This window comes from Poecilia formosa, unplaced genomic scaffold (assembly GCF_000485575.1).
Source record: "Poecilia formosa unplaced genomic scaffold, Poecilia_formosa-5.1.2 Scaffold0, whole genome shotgun sequence".
Classification (NCBI taxonomy): Eukaryota; Metazoa; Chordata; class Actinopteri; order Cyprinodontiformes; family Poeciliidae; genus Poecilia; species Poecilia formosa.
In genome coordinates this window covers 463,139-483,464 of record NW_006799939.1, presented here as the reverse complement: position 1 = coordinate 483,464, position 20,326 = coordinate 463,139, and the positions used below count along the sequence as shown (strand labels likewise).

General features: G+C 37.7%; 1 long non-coding RNA gene across 4 annotated transcripts in view; it reads right to left on the bottom strand.

Moving 5' to 3' along the window:
- Nucleotides 1-20,326, bottom strand: part of LOC107833453 (uncharacterized) — a 107,962-nt gene that overhangs the window by 36,416 nt on the left and 51,220 nt on the right. For 3 of the 4 annotated variants that reach the window (XR_001659307.1, XR_001659366.1, XR_001659231.1), the window contains one exon: nt 10,272-10,408. This is a non-coding gene — a long non-coding RNA (uncharacterized LOC107833453). Of the gene's footprint in view, nt 1-10,271; nt 10,409-15,869; nt 15,940-20,326 lie in introns of those variants that run through there. The other variant, XR_001659411.1, reaches the window with a different exon arrangement.

The window sequence follows — 20,326 nt, the reverse complement described above, 5'->3', positions numbered from 1 at the left end:
GTGTGTGTGTTTTGATGGGTTTCTTATCAAGACTTATCAGAAAATTCCATGTTGTTTGCTTGCTAGGGACAGTTCAAGGTGTAATGTTTAAACCTATTCATATTTTTATAAGAACAAGTAAGATGTCATGACACCACAGCCTTTAATGTGAGTGCAGATTCAGTCAATCTGTCTCAACTCTACACAATCACAAACAATTATGACATGCCTTCAGTCGCATAAGGGTATTTAAAGACTCTTGTACTTCCTCTTAGTTCTAAAGAATATTATGAAATATAGGAGTTTTCGAGAGCTATTAGTTTAAATAAATCCAGGCCACCGTTCCAAATCAGTCATTTTGGCTCCATGTGTGTCATCTGAAATTCACCAAAGTTTTTTTCTCTTCAGTTATTTTCCCTCCACTTATATCTGACCTTAAGATAATAATTTTATTTGCGTTATTTTTGCAAAAAAATAAGAGTCAAAGAATCAGTAAAAATAATAATTTTGCAGATTAAACATTACTACTTGTCCGATTGCATTGGTTTCCCATGTGTTCAGCTGTAAGTTCTTCCTGTAGAAATTACGCTTAGTTGTGCAAAAAAAAAAAATAAATAAATAAATAAATAAATAAAAAATCAGTCATGCAGGGGTTGTTTACATCTATTTGAGTATTTAAAGGGGGTGTGTCAAATAAGATGTCTCGCATTTACAGTGTATGATGATGATTTGGGATGTACATTTTTAATGTACACCTATGGATTTATTTGTATGTACACAGATTTGTTGACTCCTATTTACCAAGAGCACCTGGCCCTGAAAGTCCATTAAAGATGCTTATCTCCAGATTAATATAGCAGTTAAAATATTTCACGTCAAGTTGTTTTTATACAATATTTTCTTGCCATAAAACCAAAGTCTCTGTTGCAGGAGCTCTAATATATTCCCAAAAAACCAAGTATGGAAAAGCATAAATAAACTGACCATTCACCACAAAATGAGATGGCAGGCCAGACAGACAGGACAACATGCCTTGTCAAGGTAGAGCAGCCATGTGGGGTAAAGAGGAGCACTTGAGGAAAAGACCCAGAGAAAGGATGGAATCGAGCATGTGGTCCTCACAGCAGGAAGCCCAGTGGTCATTTCACCCATGGACACACACATACAAAAAAAAAAAAATATATCATACTTTCTGATGAAATGAAGGATGCATGTTCAGTCAAACTTTGAGACAAAAAAAGAGGCCTGAAGCTAAATAAAAGGATATGGATGAATGAAATACACAAAGAAATGCATGCAAGCTAGTCAATGAAGACAGACAAGCGTGTCCTTTGCCTGCATTGATGATGAAGGGTAAACTGGAATATACAGTGCTTTGTCTCACTAATGTGTTGCTGTCTAGGTAACAACGTTTCATACTTTTACTCATTAAAGGGATTTTTTTTTTTTTTTTTTTTTTTTTTTTTTTTTTTTTTTTTTTCCCCCCCCAAGTTTATATTAATATCTATTATCTCAATTTACCGGTGTTCTGATCTTAAGCAGATGTCAAGAAATCATGAAAAATAAGTCAATTTTATGTGTTTAAAAATTTAACAAAACACCATAAGACAGTCAGTATAATTAATGGGAGACGGGTACGGCACAGATAGAAGGTGAACGCTGAAAGCAAGACTGATATTACATTTGCAAGATCATTCATATTCTTTGATACGATGTGTCAGCTGCACTACAAAAAGCATCCATCTTAACAAGTAATTTCATTTCATGCTCAGGCTCTGAATGTGTGTGGGACGGTTTGCCCCTGCAAAACAGTTTCTAATAAAAAAAGAAAAAAGAAATAAAAAAAACAGCTTTATCCCACCGGACACACAATGTGCACATTGCACTTTTAGATTACCATAATCTGAAAAATATGCAAAACAGATGCTTAGTCTGGCCCTGATCAACCTTTTGGGGAATTGTTAAACATTATAAAGGTTTGTTTGTTCTTTTTTTTTGTAAATTAAAGTAATGAAAGCAGGATAAAGCCTCATGTGATTATTTGTAATTTTAGAGGAGATTAATGGACATATAATTAATAAAAAGCTAAATCTATCTGGTAATATACAGACAGACTGATGGAATGATGATGGATGGCTGGATTGGTGGATGGATGAATACAGCTTTAATAAATAACTTTAATTAAATCCAAAGTTTAATGGATACCACACTGCAGACAGCTCATTTTGATTAAGTCTATGGAAGTGAACTTTACCAAAAATAATAACACACACAAAAAAAACATTTAATGTAAGATCATTGCACATTCATATCCACATGTTAAAATCAGCATCCAAATAAATTGAGCACAAGCATGCTTATGTGCACTCCTAAAAATTGGGCCACCAACCTTTCATCCATCATGCCATCTGAGTCCAGTTGGGATGATTTGCAAAAAAAAAAAAAGAAGAAGAAAAAAAATGAAGGTAATTCCCAGCTCTCCTTGTCTACTCAGTCACAATGTTTCTAATTTTTTGGTGAAAAGATGGGACATTTGAAAATGTTGCGCAAATGTCACAACGATTCTTATATCCCCATGTACAGTGAATCTAAATGTAATGATAATAAAAATCAAGTCATGCCTACAAAGAAGTGTATCGATTTAGATGTACATTGTTTTGAGTGGTAAGTATGCATTGGGATGAAGGGAGTAACACTCACACCTACATCTGAGGCCAGAAGTTTACATCCCCGTATACCTTTTTGTCCCACACCAACATGAAGTCAGAATAAACTTTTCCCATTTCAGATCAATTTGAACTACCAGTTTGTCCCATTTGCTAAATGCCAGAATAATGACAGACTTTTGTAAGGCAATTTTTGTTACTTTCTTCAAAGTCAAAAGTTTAAAAACACTGTATTAGTATTTGGTTCCATTGCCCTTAAACTATATGACGGAGGTCAAATGTTTTTGATACTTTTCCACAAGCTTCTCACAATAATTGGAATTTTGTCCCAATTCCTCCTGACAGAACCGGTGTAAACTGAGTCATGTTTGCATGCTGCCTTGTTCACACAAGCCTTTCCAGATTTACCCATAAAATTTTCGATAGGATTGAGAGCAGAGCTTTTTTTGAAAATCAAAATGATAAGATGTCATTTTAGAACTTCTGGCTTTATTTGACATATTTTAATGTCAAATAAAGAAATCCTTTAAAGGAATCCTCACATTGCTTCCACATTATCCTTTTTCAATGTAATATATTTTTGCATGCATGTTGTACAACTGAAACATTTTGTCATGGTTCTGTTCTGCACATAACTTACTTTTGCATAGAATGTATTCACAGAGTGGCCAAAAACAAGATTTTCTGAACATGGACTAAAAACAAAAAAGCCTTTAATGAACTTATCTGGAATCTGGAATCTTATTTTCTGATGCATTTGTGTTGTAGCAGGCTTATATTATTATGTAGCCATGTGACATTTCAATCAGATAGGAGCAAAGTCTCAGACTAACTACACAGCGCCTTGTCTTTTTCTAAATCAAGCGGGGGAAACTACGCATTACACAATGGCTCTGTTGTATTATTAGCCCCTCAGAGGAAGCTGCTAAATTGTTGGATCAGACTTCAAAAAAAAAAAGGTCTGGGAAAATTTTGGCTTCCTGCCTCATAATTCAGTGTTTTCGCTTCAGTGTACCTTTGCCTCTCTGCTCCTCCAGCCCAACCTATAATCCTGTTATTTCTCTGACTGGAAGTTCACTTAGATCTAATTTATGAGAAATAAAAAAATAAAATTACAGTAATCTCACAGAATCAAAGACACAGACTGATCATACTTACAGCAAATTCGTGTCCCACTTAAATGTTAGATTATACCAACATTCAATTACTGTCATTTATGCCCACATAGATCACTGTTTACAAGTTACATATAAGTAAATTGGAAATTTTTCTATGTGCATGTTTAAAAACATAGGGAGGAAGTAAAGAAGAAAGACTAAGAAGTATAAGTGAAAAAAAAAAAACAATATTAGAAAATTGTTAGATATGATCCCTCCAAGTTACTGTGGTTGGCACCTCTGTATATCCTCAGCGCGGTAAACACTATCTGTCTGACCTCAGCTGAACTCAGCTCAAAGGCAACAGCAACCTCTGCTGCTGATGTGAAGCGAAAAGGCAAGACTATGGAGAGTTAAAACAACCAGCCAAGTAATCGTGGAAAGAAAAAATATATAAATCCAACTCCCTTTACTGTACATAATATTTGTTCAAATAAAATATTCCTCTTTTATGTACCATTTATAATTTATGTATCTTGTTTTGTTTTTCATTTGCAGCCCTTTGTTTGGCAATTATCAAACGGCAATATAAAATAGCTACATGGCTGCACAGCTGGTAGCATTGCTGCCTTGCAGCAAGAAGGTCCTGGGTTCAAATCCCAGCCCAGGTTTTTTCTGCATGGAGTTTACATGTTCTCCCTGTGCATGCGTGCGTTCTCTCCGGGTACTAAGGCTACAGGCAGCATGCTGGTGTGTGTTAACACACTACCAAGATGAGAAAGATGAGAAATTACCTTAGTGAGGTAACTGATAATGGTCAACTACCCGCAAAGGGTTGTGAGGCCATTAAAGACAGGCAGTCAATCTACTGTGAGATTATTATTCACAAGTGGAAAACATTTAGGACCGCTGCCGGTCCTTCTCAGATTGGGTTTTGTAGGGAACCTACCCCAACTTCAGACCCTGAAAAGTTTAAAGAAATTACAAAAAAATAAAAAAATAAAAAAACTTTATTATACGTATTAAAGATGGCAATCAATAAAATGAAAGATACAAATAAAAAAAAATGTTCAGATTTGATGGTTCTTTAGACTGAAATGTGAACAAGTGTAATAGATAGATGAGAAGAGGAAAAATAAGGAGGAGGAAGCATGAATGTGAGAGAGAAAACAGATGAGGGAAAGGTGAGAGTGTGGTGAACAGCCTAAGATGAAGTATATACTTCATAGTGTTTGCACAAGAGAGCAATGGTAAAAGAAGAGAAGTGATGAATTCAGAGAATGGCTCAGCAAAGACCTTGGTTCCACTAAAATGCATTTTCTTGTGCTCCACAGGACAAAAAAAATGCTTTAGCATTCCCATTTTCACAGCAAAGAGCCTACATTGGTTGTTTGAATGGGTACTTGGTTAGAGGAAAACTGTTTACTGTAGCCTCACATGAAATTTCCAAGGTTACAGCAACTAGCTGTGCTGCCTTATTTCCGACATGAAAGGGCATAAACCATTATAACGTGTGCTGTGATGCAAGCCAATATATTTTGTGCTGCTCTGTACTTATTTTTGTTAAAATAGCAACAACAGAATTATAAAACACACAGCAGAGTCTAGTTTGACGTATTCAGATGGACTGCATTTGGTATTACTTTGTTGTTCTTCCTTAACCAGCATAAAAAGCTTTGCATATGCCCATCTGCTGCAGGCTTAACTATATATTTACTTGATCATTTTTAGCTATATGTGTTTTACAAGCAAGGAGTCAGCAATGGTATATTTGATCAGCTTCCTATAGGAAGTTTTCAGTGAACTAATTTAATACCAGGGGGTGCAGCCGGGTTTAACTGTTGACATTTTAGTATTGGCCGCAAACAAAGCGGAAAGCAAAAAGTTGATTTGGACAAGAGGTGCTATTTTGTGCTACTAGCTGCTTTGTCACACCATCAAAACATATGGATCTGCATGGCATCTAACTCCATCTACATTTCCAACAGACACTGTATGCACTGTTATTTTACCCTCAGTCTTTTTTTTTCTGTTGCACGTACCAATTGAAGAAAAAGAAACCACAAGATATCACCACTAAATGAACAGCAAAGACCAAATCTACTACAAGGAACCCACTCTAATTTATTAGAGTTGTCAGTATCCTCAAATAAACATAAGAGTTAGAAGTGCATCATCAAAGTAAAGGTATACATTTAAACATACTGAGACTGCAAACTAATTTCTTTGCATCAGTACCATCAACTACAGATTTAATAATAAAAAAACACAAACTTTTTATATTGACATTTGCCCTATAAGCTTAAAAATAACAGTAACTACAATTTCCACTTGATTCACCTGAATTATCCCAAGAGATAAAATATTGATTAGAAATTACACTGAGGTTTTGAGTATTTCATGAAAAAAAAAGAAAAAAAAAATCTGAGAAATCTCTGTGGCAAGCTCTGTTTACAAGAATCAAGCGAGAAGCACTTACAAAGACAGACAGTTCACACATACCTGTAGTTCTCACAACTCTGTGCAAATTTCCTGCAAACACATCTACACATGCAGAGCTTTCTTTGCAAAACTTCAACAAACGACACGAGAAGCTTTTTCACAAACGGACGCATAAACGTTCCAAGAGACACTGACAAAAATTGGATCGCAATACTTTGCAGAACATGTCAGGTTGTTTTTATTTTTACAAACATGTGCAGAAATGCCAAAGGTCTCACATGCACACATGTGCAGCGTGACTGTTTGCCTCCCACTTGCAGTGTCTGTGACGCATAGGAAAAGTCATTAGGCCCACACTTCCTCTCCAAAACTGAGGAGAAGGAAGAGTGGCTGTCTTACATGAAACACACAGGAAATGTGTGGGTGAATGCCAGCATAATATGTAAGTGTGTATGCACGTCTCCTAGTCAAAGGTTCAAATCCCTGGGGGCAGGCGACCAAGGTCTTGTAATTGCTTGCCTTTGATTGTGTTCATGGAGTAGACTGCAGCCCACAATTACAGTCATTTCGAAAACTTAACTCATGGTTACCCTGCTTCACAGACAAGACCTTGTGAGTTCAACACAAGTCCAAAGGTCTCCTTCACATTTTCAGTTCAGATTGGAGTGAATGTCATTAAAACTGTGCACCATTTAAAGTCATTTAATAAAACATTAATATTTTGACGGTGTTATATTATTGATGTCTTTTGGCATTTTTCTAATAAAAAAGGCAACAAAATGTAAAGGATCTCAACATATAAAGCAGTAGTTTCACAAGTTTCATTTCTCCCCCCTTTAAACGTATGAACAGCTAGAACTTCTGCTTTTCAATGGAACTCATGGTTCTAATTGTGTAACTAATCACTTGATATCTAAGGATGTGTGTGTGTGTGTGTGTGTGCGTGCGTGCGTGCGTGCGTGCGTGCGTGTCTGTGTGTGTTTCTCATGGGTTTTTCTTTACAGGAGTTTATGATTTTGCATAACGTCCAAACCAGCACTTCCTTGTTTGTCTGCCTATGTGTGGGTTGTGTGTTTATCTGCATCCTCAGACAGCGTCAACAGCTTGTGGTGTGTATATGAATGCATTCATGATGTTGAGTAGGTGTATTCTGTATGTAAGCGTCAGCAGAGGAATTTATTTCACTTCAGCATGAGAAGGCAGGCAACAAGGTGGACAGACTGGAGCAGCTCTGGAGCTCCAAACAAAAAATAAAGACAGGATGGAAGGAAATGTTTGCCTACGTCTACCAATGCATTCCTTCATCCTTTAAATACTCAAACCTAACCCACAGTATAAAACAATGCCGGGTGATTGACAACTTGTCTGACTTGCGCATGTATGAACATGCTACCTACACACAAAAATACTCACACGAGTGATCTAATTTGAACACTGGGGCTGTGCTTGTTGCTGCTATGAACATCTGTCGCCCCAGCCAGATCCAGACAACCACAATATAAACAAAAACGTGATCATATGCGTGCAAATACACACTGTTACCCCGTGCCAGTTCCTCCATATTATACACATGAGCTACGTTGAGAGATGTTTTGAGTGACTTTCAAAAGCAACACTTGATACAGAAGTCTAAAGTTATTATGTGTTTTAATGACTTACTTTAAAATAAATAAATAAATCTCCTTTCATTTTGAGAACAGATGTATTTTTCATAGCTGTATTTTTATGCTGTCATTGTTTTCACATGGTGTCTGCACAGGTAGACAGTAACTAATTTACTTAAGTAAACTTTTGTTAATAAATGCCTTCAGCATATATTAATACTTAATCGTAGCCTAACTAAACCTATTTTTGGACAACACATGCAAACACTCTGGGATGGAGGGGCTGGGCTCGAAGGGCTCAGTTCCTATGCTAGTTAACTGTTAGCTAGGGTTACGGGAATCTCTGACAGCAGCATTTGAGAGGTAGCAGGGGGCAGCAACCTTTTGTGTGGATGCTCGTCCAAAGTAGTGGGCTCCCAACATCATGGGGCTCAGGGGCCGCAAAGGGCTCTGGTGGACGCCCATCCCTCTGGACCCCCTGGGGCTAGTTGACCAGGCAGAGTGGTTATGCATCCTTCTTGCCAAGTTCCAGTGGTGAGCTGGTGCCTGCACACCACGTTGCAGGCTCTATGGGGATCGCCACTGTTGGACTGTTTTGCTGCCGGCGGTTGGTGAGGGTCCCGGGTTTGACATGGAGATGGGAGTGCGGCAGGGTCAGCGCCCACCAACTCACCCTGTGCCTCTTTTGGCCTGCGAGCTGCTGCTTCTTTGCTTGGCTGACAGCCTACCCCTGTGCAGCACACATGATTGCCTTGGGCTGTTGCAGCTTTTTGGTTTTGAGTCCACCTTTCCTTTGCTGCTCTTGGGTTGTGAGTCTTCCACCATTCTTGCCACTATGACACCCATGCACCCCCACGTAAACAAACTTAACATACACCTCCTCAACACAATTATTTCTACGCATATGCTCACACACATGCACACATAAAATCCACACCGGTTATAGGTCTTAGAAATGTAATGTATCTTTAGTACATCAATCTGGGGTGCATACTTTAATTTTGGATGCAGTCTGGATTTCATCAAGTCAACTACACAATTAGCATACCATCCTAAAATGTAGTTTAAGTAAAGCAAATATGCCCTTGCACATGTAGGCAACCATTTTCTTCACATAGTATTAGTAATATACCAAAGATAGGGCATGGGTAAAAAGAAAAATAAAAGACAAATTAAACATTTATTGCAAGTCACAATATATAGAAAGTGTTTCATAAAACTGAGTAGGGCATATACTTTATATGCAACTTCTTTCTTATCCATATTCCAACTTCACAAAGGGACATAATAGGTTTATTCTGCCTTGATTTTAGCATTTTTTTAACAGCATGCTCAGCAGATCAAAATACCACAATTAATATGTACTTTTTTGGGCTTCGTGTTACACAATTCAAACCAAATCATAATCTTGTATACTTTGACATTTTTATACACAAGTATTGTTCATTTTACAAGTCTGTTGTCTTTCAAACCCACTGTCAAGTTATCAAACATAAGGAACAAAACTATTTGCTCTCATTGATGACAAACAACTCTCTCAAAAGGAAGCTAGGACAGCTGTCTTGAAAGATCCCCAGGGGTACAGCATGCTATACTGCTGAATTACCAACAGCAAATAGACCGCCAGGTGTTGTTTACCAGCATGAGAACCTCTGAGGCAGCTCATGTATGATAAGTTCCCTTCTGAATCTTCCAACCAAAGTAGGAAATCCCCTATACACAACAGACTCTAAAAACATGCAGATGTTTAAAAAAAAAAAAAACATTTTTTTTTTTTTTACTTTTGGCACAAAGTCTTTTGTTGTTTTTTCCCTTTTTTTATTTTTTTAATTGAACTGTCAGGAATTTTTATTGCAAAAAATAATTAAAGTTTATAAAGTCTATCGTCAGTGATGTTCATACAGCTCCATAACAGTTGGGTGGGTGGGGGACGGAAACAAGTATCAATTTTGGCTTTATGTATCTGCAAAGCTTCTCCATCTCTGCAAACATGTTTTATTCCCTCCCTTTTAACTGTGAGCAACAGGTTCATAACATTACTAGGTCACTATTTCCAGTCTCAAAGTGCAAACTACCCACACAATGTGGCTGGTACCATTTCAAAACTGTTAAAGTTAGAACAGTTTGCAAAGGGCACCTAGCAACAGTTAGCGATCCTGTCTCTTGTCAGTGTGATTAAATGAAGAGTGTTATCACTTCTAGTGTTAATCAGAGCTCATCATCTTAAATATTTCACTGTCGTCAGTTCTCATCCATAAAAACATGTTCTCATTAAAGGCCATCAAGGTTTATTATCAGCCCTTACCTTAATAAATGCTGCTAAATAATAGGCAACATATTAAAAAACATTTTGATGTTTTTTTTTCATACTTCACTTTAACAACTAATTACCACATGAGACCGGGAAACACAGTTGCTTTAACCTACGGAGGTAATTAGCATATATTGCTACTGAAAATGCACATTAGAGAGCAATGCCTTACCTGTGTGGTGTAATTCCTGAGTAAATTCCTTTTGCAGAGGTCTGGAGTTGGAGAGGATTCCTACAGTGTTAATTAAACCGTCTGTCTTGGAAAGAATTAGGGTCGTGATCTCCCAGACCTCGGTACTCCCACGCTCCCTGAGAAGAAAGGAGAGAAGAAAGGAGACTTAATGAAGGAGTAAAAAGATAAAATGGCTTAATGAACCACCTAACGAGGCCTGTGGCCATTTAATAATCGCTTATTACAGCTTAATTAGAGCAATAATCCAGTTTGTTTGGAGTCATTCATTGTTGACTGGTGGCTGATTGTGTTTTTATGGCAACTGGGTAAACAAGGAAGGGTCGACGTTCCACAGGGCACAAGATGGGTTTATCGGCGGCATGTCTATGTAAATCCATTGTAGAGGATGCTAGACTGTGATTAGACTCTTTCAAGCATTGAAAAGATGCTACAGAGACAGAAAAATAAATTGTCTTGCTCATCTAGCTTAATTTGTGTTTGTTAGAACAGATGTTCAGATGTTCTATGATCTCAAACTAAGAACAACTCTATAGCAGTGATTCTCAACCCTGGTTCCCAGGGTCCATTGTCATGTTTTTGTGTTTCTCCGTTTCAAGTGAATCAGAAAAAGGTTATTCTTTAATTATTGCAAAACCTCCTCAGCAGAAGCCTGTTTATCACCCATTTGCATAAGTCAGGTGAGTGGTAGCTTGGAAACTTAGAACATGCAGGGCGTCGGGCGTTGAGAACTGTTGTACTATAGCATCTATAAAAATTACTTTTTTTCCCTCAGCGGGACAACTGTATCCAATTTGGTCATATTTTTCACCAAGTGAATTACTTGGTACTAGTCTCCCAGAGCCATGCAAGTTCTCCCATGTGGTCAATGTGTGGCCAATGCAAGTCCCTCAAGTTGTGGTCTTGGCAGCAGGACAAAAAAAAATAGCTTTCAATAAACCCCAGATATTAGGATTACTAGGTAGTATAAATCATAGTTGGGCTCTGCACTTTTGTTTTCGCAGTGGAAGATGGTTGTTTACAATGCAGGCAATTTCCGGTAAGCTTCATAGCGTTGAACACTATGGTTGGATAAAATATAATAAAATCTCAACACAGTCCATGCCTCCAGGAAGCAATTGTTTCTCAGTAGTCGAGGGCCCAGACCCTCTGTACAAAGCAAAGTGTAGTACAAGGAGCTAGTTTTTTACCAGGCTAGTAATTACCCACTGCAAATAATCTTGTGATTAATTTATATTTCTTTTTGTCCAAGTAATGCTGTCCCCTCAAGAATTATTCATGGTTTTCTTTCAATCTGTCTTAGAGTATGATTATGTGATGATTATAATGCAGAGAAGAGACAGATTTCCAGCTTGGTGCCATCAGACATTTTATCATTGCTTTTGCAGGAAACAGTGCAATAATGAATTAATTTAGAGTGAGCTCACACATCCCTCCAACTTGGTGTCTAAGTTTGTAAAAATAATGATGCACATGCTTTGTTTGCCTGATGATTCAGTTAGCACATTGATTCACCCACTATAGAAACAACAATGCAGGGTCTTTTTCATAGGCATTAGCATGACTCAGATGAATCACAGACCAAGCACTGTGCCAGGGGAGCCATTTAAATGGTGCTGCATATAGGGAACACGTGAGGCATCAAATTTTCATTACTCATGCTGGGATCCCATCACCCTTTCAAGGGCTGACTCAGTCTCAGCATGGGCTGTATACTGCTGGTATTTGGCATCCAACGACTACTCTTATGTCTGTGGTTCCCTGCACTGATTCTGAATGATTCATGCTGTGTCAGTTTTTCAAGCTGGTAAAATCCATACAAGAAGAGACTTCATGAACTTTCAAATAACTACTGATGCCATCGATGAGAGAAATTTAATTTTCTTTCTTCCACATTTCGATGAGAAATGTAAAAATGTGCTAATAAATTGATTTGCTTATTTATTTTTTTTTTTACCACTTTGTCAAGGTTTTATTACAGTGAATAGATGGCAGCTTTTAATAATCAGTAAAAAAAAAAAATGCTTGCACACTCAGGTGTATTGAAACAGAGACGCACAGAAGTTTTGGTCACCAGCCCTGCTGGATATGAAGTCCCCTGCTCTAGTCTGATTAGCCAAACGCCGTCATGTAAGATGGCCCAAAAATAGTCAGAATCGTAGAGAACGTGTCCAAATAACTTTGAACTTTGAAAAGAGGCTCTCGGTTTAACTATGTCTCTCACAGTATGAGTTATTTGATGGCTTAAAAAGAATCCAAAAGCTGTCCATGACCTCACTAATTCCTGGAAAGAATCAGATGCATGTCAAGCACACTGTGCAACATTGAACAAACATAACTCATGGGATGTGACAGAAATGAACAGCCAGTTGCAGTGAGTCAGGTGAGGACACCACAACCTGTGTGAACAGACGCATACAAGCGGAAGCCATCTTGCTCAGTTATCTGTAAAATCCTCACCACTTTGCCATGTTCCGTGTGCGCATTAATATGTCATTGGCTTTTGAAGGATGCTCTCCATAGTAGCATGATGTCTAAATAAACAAATACACACATAACTAATATCTGTAGAAAACCTCAGACATCTAACAGATGCACATTTTTTTAACACAGTGATCATGATTTCCCACCACACCGTCATTTTCAACATGCCAGTTCAAATGTTCTATACCCATCTATATGTGATAGTATTAACTCATTCATTTGGAGTCTTGCTTGCATGGCTTTAAGATTACAAAGCTGGAAAACACCTTTTAAGTTCTAAATCTTAAGAATTTCTAAAGGGTATTGCCTATTTGAACATTTCCACTACGACAGGGTAAAAATGATGTCATTTCCCCTACAGGGTGAAAGAAGTGTTGCTCCAGGAACATATTAAGTGATTTGCTCTCAGAACATCACACAGAGATCTGTGACAGTATTTCATGAAGAACGTTTGAACCCTTAGCGTCGCAGCTCACAGACCATGTCTCCCATGTCTCTGACACTCTGCTAAAATAAAATCCCTCTCTTGTTCATTTCCAGACCGCCAAACAGCTGATGACTCCCGTTGACGAGCCAACGATTTCCATCCCTGTCAAATGCTTTCTCCCGTCTAGACACATGTCAATTTTACGTCTGCGGTTTTGGCATGACAGTCATTGTTCTGCAGTGTGTGAATGATGTCAACAGATTTTTAACTTGGGGAAAGCTGCTAAAAATTATTCGAACGATGCCACCAGATCACGCCATTTACACTTTTCTGCTCCCCACTTCTGTCAGTTGCATGAAAAGAAAAGAAAGAATAATCTCATCTCTGCAGGTGTGTAAATCTTTGACATTTCAATCTGCTCTAATGAGCTCAGGGAGACAATGATGATGTCAGTGGTAGTCATGGCAGTTCCAGTCAGGGCATTGGTCATAGTGTTGACTACAGTGATTATATTCTTCCATAAAGATTTTTTTTTCTTTTCCTGTTTAATATCATTAGCCGCTTGTTATGCGTCTCCGAATAGATTTGAATTGACTTAGAGAAAATGAAATCAAATTTGCTCATAGTTGGCATAATCATGCACCGTATGTTAGAGTCTGGAATAAGTCTTGTGTAATCCAATCTGGACTTATCGAGCAAAGAAAGCTCAATTTCAGTTTCCTCCTTTGACAGGTCTATGTGCCCCTTGGTAAGACACTTAAGCCCAAGTTGACTACCAATTGGTATGTGAGTGTGCGCATCTTTGTGAGTGTGACTCTACTGTAAAGAGCTATGATTGGTCAGTAGGACTAGAAAAGTGCTATGCAATTCAGTCCAAGAACTATTTAGCTATGATGTCAATTAGCGGCTAATGGTTAACACAGCTAACAAATTGTTTGTGTCCCTCCGTCACCATTTGCTTTTGTACAAAGTACCCAAGAGAACATCTTTGCTACTTTCGTGAGTGTTCCCCTACAATTACACGACATTGCAAAAAAAAAAAAAAGAAAAAAAAAAGAAAAAAAGACCTACTTTTATTCTAGTTCAGATCACATGTCTCAAAAGAAACATCATGGGGCAATATAGCACTTTGCTTTGGTGTTCTAACATTGCAAGAAACATTTTCAGTTGTGACATTTTCTATATCAGATTCTCCTAATTATTCACTTATCTCTGGTATTCCTTGTATCTAGAAGGTAGTGCTCATAGAGAGCATTAGAATAAGGATATTAAAGTCACAAGAATGTATCCTCTGTCTTTCAAACTATCACAGAGATGGTCCATTAAGTAACTCTTGGGACACAGCGTGTGTCCTTGTTAGCTGTATTTCCTACCAAGTCTAGCAAAGGTCTCTGACACAATCTTGACAGGTTAACTGTTATCAAAAAGCCGAGTCTATATAGTGGTTGGACATCATTTTTACGCTGCCCAGCTTGGAGCCTTTTGTTTGACAACCTTGAGCGGGCCTAGAGGTCTGTTGTGGTTCCATTATTATGTACATACTTTGTTTTCAGCCTGTTACACTTAGATAAAAAAAAAACTATTTTTTTTAATTTTTTTTTTGTACAGAGTGAAAATTCAGAATTTACCAATCTAACCACATTTTAAACAAAGAACTTCTTCTTTCTGCAGTTCCTCTCAGGGTTACAGTGGTTAAAACGAAGGCCACAGTCACATATCAGCGGTTGAGCGTGCTCTGCCCAAGTCTTTTAAATGACTATGGATGAGGCAATAGGTATCCAAATAGTTAAGCCCAACATTATAAAACCTCCAACAGTATGTTTCTTCTCACTGGAAATAATGATGTTTTGAAGTGGCCCAGTCTGTCCAGATAATCTGTGGAAAGAGCTAAAGATGTGATTGATTTTTACAAGGCCTTCAGACCTGATAGGCTTGGATCTCTTCATCATTGACAAACCACCACAATATCAATGGAAGCATACAAAAAGCTCAGGTATGGAAATGTCAAGAAAATTTCAGAACTTTATTCAGACTTCCATTAATTCAAGAAGTTTGCAGTGAGACAATATCAGCCACAAGCAGTTATTATTTTGTGTGACTTTTGGAGCTTTGAATATCCCCATCTGATAATACTTATTTTAAAAGGCTTCCTGCCTTATTTTCATTTAATAAATTGCTGAGATTGCAATTTAATTCCCTAATTATGGCAGATGAAAGCCAGAGAACAGAGTAACAAAATGAAGGGAGTGTCCTTATTTTTGTTTGTCTTCACTAGTTTCTGTTGTTTTCAGCAATTTCTCCCGTTTCCTACCACCCTCCCAGTTACACCCTCAGTGTTTTAAAACATCCAGTTTTAAACAGGGCATGATGTCATTCTGCCTGCGGGGCTTTCCCACATTCATGGCTCAGCTGATAACACATGTGGTGGAAAACTGTTAAAACACTTGGGTGTAGCAGTTCCAAACTCCTATCCCGTATCAACCTTTCATGAGAATGGCTGCAAGGAGGGGACTGCTTTACCTCTGCCAGCAGCCAGCAGCTTTAAACCTCATCATGCATCTGATTGCACTGAATAAATGGAATTGTTGCAGGGAAGTTAAAAGGGAGGTATTACGCAAAACTAACTGAGCTCATTTCATGTTATAATGTCATTCCCTCATCAAACATACCTGGAGTGTTGCTTTGATTCTTTCATGCTTCTTTGAGAAATCCTTGAATCTCCCGTGGCAGGCCTTTTAACACCTGCTCATACATTGCGCCACCTATTTAAAGCACCGATTTGGAGCTTTAATCTCCAGCTGAGCTTCCACCTCATAGGCCATCCCTCCCCCATGTCTTCTCCACACAAATACACCAGACTAGCGGCAGCAGCGATTAACAAGCACCTAGTGGAACTGAGAGTCTGCCGAGTTTATTGTGCAAACTACAACTCTTCTTAGAACGGTTGTTGTGATGACGTGCTGAAGGGGCATTGTCGAAAAGAGTAGGAGGTGCCTAAAGGGACAGAGGCCAGTTTCAAGGTGTCAGATGCAGCTATGATGCAAAGTCAAATTTCTTGGTTTTTGATATATACTGCATATTTATAATAATTGAAGGTTTTCATAGTTACTTGTTTGTGGGGTAAAATGCCAGTATGTGCCTGGAAAAAACTTAATATACCTCCACTTTTAAAACCTTACAGAAGCTTTTAAGAGTGTTTGCTCAATCTTCTTGAATTTTACATACTTCGAGGATAATGACTCTACAACCCCACCTTTGGGAGCAATGGTTGCTCAAAAGAAAAAACGTCCAAAAAGTGAGTTCATGTTGCTTAGTCTGAGCCTTTAAAACAGGATAATCAAGCAAATCTTGTGAAAATGTGTCTGGCTAAACCTGTCCGTATGGTTTAGCTGTACACCATCAGCCTGTTGTCGTGTCTCATCACATACCAAAAAGAAGTGAATCTAGTCTCTAGAAACTGTGGGGGAAAAAAAACAAAAAAAAAAACAAAAAAAACAATAGCAACTAAAACAGTGTGTGGGAGGATGGGAGGAAAATGAAACAAATTCAGCAAATTCCCACGGGTGTGCTCACATGGGAAAAGCTGAAGATTTGGGCCTTGAAGAGGAAGCTGGACTTGTTTATGAAGGAAATGACATCATAGGGCTTAGCTCAGACACTGACTTCATGCTGACAACTATTAGCTGCTGGGGGTTGTGTGTGTGGAGATAAAAGGTGAGCAAGTGCAGTAGGTGTAATTTAAACCTTGAAATAAATGGAAGTGAACAGCTGTCAACTTTAACGCAATGCAGTGATTTTTATGTCAACTGTTTTGTTAATAGGTTGTTTAAGAAGATAAACATTTCATTCAAATATGTGCACCAAAAATAAGAGAAATGGTTTGCCTCAGAAATGAGAAGTGGTACCCAAGAAACATCTGGTACCGAAACGATACGAGTTTTGAAGAGCTCACCCAATAAATTACATTTTATTAATTCACCATGTTTTGTTACTAAATTAAAAAAATGAACTTTGAAGTCTAACTTTACAGTTAAATGATAAATGATTTGGTGCTTGGTTCAAATGAAAAACATTCCCCTTTTTATAGTCTGTTTTGTTTATCCGTTTATCTGCACCAAATCTGTCACATGTACTACAAAACTAATTTTGAGAGATTGAAATTTTAGAATTTAAAATAAATTAATCAATCATTTTTAATGAAGCAAATTAATTTGCAAGTATAAAGTTAAATAATGGTTAAATCCTTAAAAAAACTAATTTGTTGTGGTAATACTCTAAGTTAATTTTAAAACTTATGAACTTAACAAAACATAAGAGCTGTCATAAAATGAGTTGTTAGAATGCTACATCATAATCATATATTTTTTTTATTGTCTAATCTCCAACATTATCTTGTACCTAAAAGTAATGCTTTTAGTTATCTGTTCAAATGTTTCCATTAAAGTTTTACGAAACACTAATTGCCCTGTTTAAAGTGAAAAAGAAGCCTCCTTCTAGCTGTAGATGGGAACTAAAGAGTGAACAAGAAAATTAAAAGAAACAATTGGTAATCTTTGAATTATTATTGCTACATAAAATTTTAAATTGGTGATAAAAAAATTTAAATCTATACTGACAAGGTGCCTCAAGGATAAGGAGTCAAGTTATTTTGCTAGTTTGACTTTATCCATCACCAAATCTGCTAATACTGGACTTGTGTTGTTGCACTAACAAACCTCTCAGCCGCTTGTTTCATGACAGCTTTTGTGTTTTGCCAAGATTTTGCTAATAAATGTATAATTTTGCCCATCTTTATCCTTCTTACTTGATTAAACTCCCAATATACATTTACTTGGGAACTCCTTAAAGTAATTGATGCACTTCAATGGTTACAAACAGGCTAAAGTCAATCTGCTTAATTTCCTGCCTTGTTAGAACAAATTCAATTGGAAAAACTTCAATTGGAACTTCAATTGGACATTTTGTTTTGCATTATTTTACAAATCGGTATACATGACTATACAATTTAGGTAGTATCTGTGGATGATTGATACTAAGGGCCATGTTTGTTGCTTTATACACTCACCTTGTTACACTTTACACTTTATGTATTCTAGTTTTTGTTTTACATGGAATAACCTTGTTTATTAATGACAGTGATCAACAATTACTTTGGAACAATGACATGGTGATAGACTTCATGATGAAGAACACCTCATATCTTGAACAACCTTATTTTTTCTCTTTTAAAGTTGAGTTCGACACAAAATGTCCTGTAAACGCATTTCAACTTAAGCAGTCTACTTTCTCATTAAATGTTTTTTTTCTTTTCTTTTAACATTTCTGCTCCGAATCTACCCACTCACATAAGAAGCAATAAGTTTCTGAAGCCACATTTTGATGTTCTGTACTTTGAACTGCTGTGTTACAGCCTCTAATTGTCTCTGGGATTGAGACAATTAGACTTAAAACCAAAACAAGAAAAAAAAATGGTAAAAATCCTCTCACACAAGAAAACAAGACAAGAAGGGTTTGGAAAAGCTTTTAGACCTCCCAAGAGCAGACCTGGACTGAGGCCCAAAAACAAAGCTTGCTGCTGGGTTCAGAATCTGAGAATATGCACTGGATTACAGAGCCAGAGAGTTGGAACATGCCTGGGGACAGTGGTGGAAAACCAATTCTGAGTTTGGCTAAAGATTAATGTTGGGCTCAGAAAGTAGTTTGTTTTGCGTTTCGGTAGTTTCAGTATTTTCCATGTGAAATTCATGTATTTTATTGATTGGCTAATATTAGTTTTCTGTCACTCTGTGGTTGGTAATGGTTAGAATAGTTTGCATTATGCAAAATTATCTTTATGTAATTGAAAAGCATTAACAAAAGTTGATGAGAAGGCAGTATCCCAAAAATGTCTCATTTGCTTCATTAATGAGTAAAATATATACTCACTTTTACAAGGAATAAAAACAGATAATTTTATCTTTTTGGCTCTCGTGGCCTTTATTTGAAAGTGCTCAGATAGGAAAGTCTGAGAGCAATGAGAGAGAGGAAAGGCATGCAGTGCAGGTCACCACGCTGGGATTTGAACCTGCGACAGCTGCGTCAAGGACTAAGACCTCCTTATGCGGTAACCCCGTGTCACCACAGCACCCCAATACAAATGATTAATAATGTTTTTCTCAATAACTATGGAAAGAAGCTTACTGTTCAAAATGCTTATTTCAGGTTTTTATATTATTGTATTTTATATTTAACAAACTTTCCATTAGTACAAAATGTAACCTATGGTTAGACTCTATTGACCAAAGTAGAGATTAAAATGTACTGGTTATGGTAGTTATGGTACAAAATACACTGCTTTTAGCAGGTCATAAGATAGAACAGAGGGCTTGGTGTATTAATTATGGTAAATGGAGGTCCAGGAAAAAACCCAGACGTCCCACTCCCCTGAGACACGTTCCAGCTCATACTGTGGGATGCAAAGTCGTTCCAAGGCCACCTACATAGCACGTCCGGTAGATCCGGGGGTCTTCCTCATAGTGGGACATTTGTTGAAAACATCCTAAGGGAAATGTCCAGAAGGCATCATGATCAGCTGTGGTGACTGAAGCTTCTTGGCAACTTTCTAAGGCTCTGCTTTTCCATGCTGTGGAGGAAACTCATTTCAACCACCTATAACCAGAAATGTTTTCTTTTGGTCAAGATTCATAGCATGGATGACGCTCTGAAGGGAGACTGACCACTAAATCAAGACCTTCAATTTCTGGCTCAGCTCTTTCTTCATCACGACAGACCAGAGCAGCACTGCCATTATAGCAGATGAAGCCCCAATTAGTCTATCCATCTCCACCTCTATTCTACAATCCCTCATTAACATGAGCTGCTTGAACTCCCCTGCAGGACAGACTGAGCCCGAGGTTGAGGTAAGCTGTTCAGCTTTTTGGGAACCGCAGTCTCAGACCCAAAGGAGCTGTTCTCATTCTGCATTTGCAGACATTTCTGAAACAAAGGACAACACAAAGTGAAACGCTACCATCCGGACAGCCATCATTGCATTGAAATCTTTACTACAAAGAGTGCTTAAAACTATAGCTTGTCCAAAGTCCTAAAGCAGGCATGACTTGCTGAATTAAAAAAAAATGATTATATA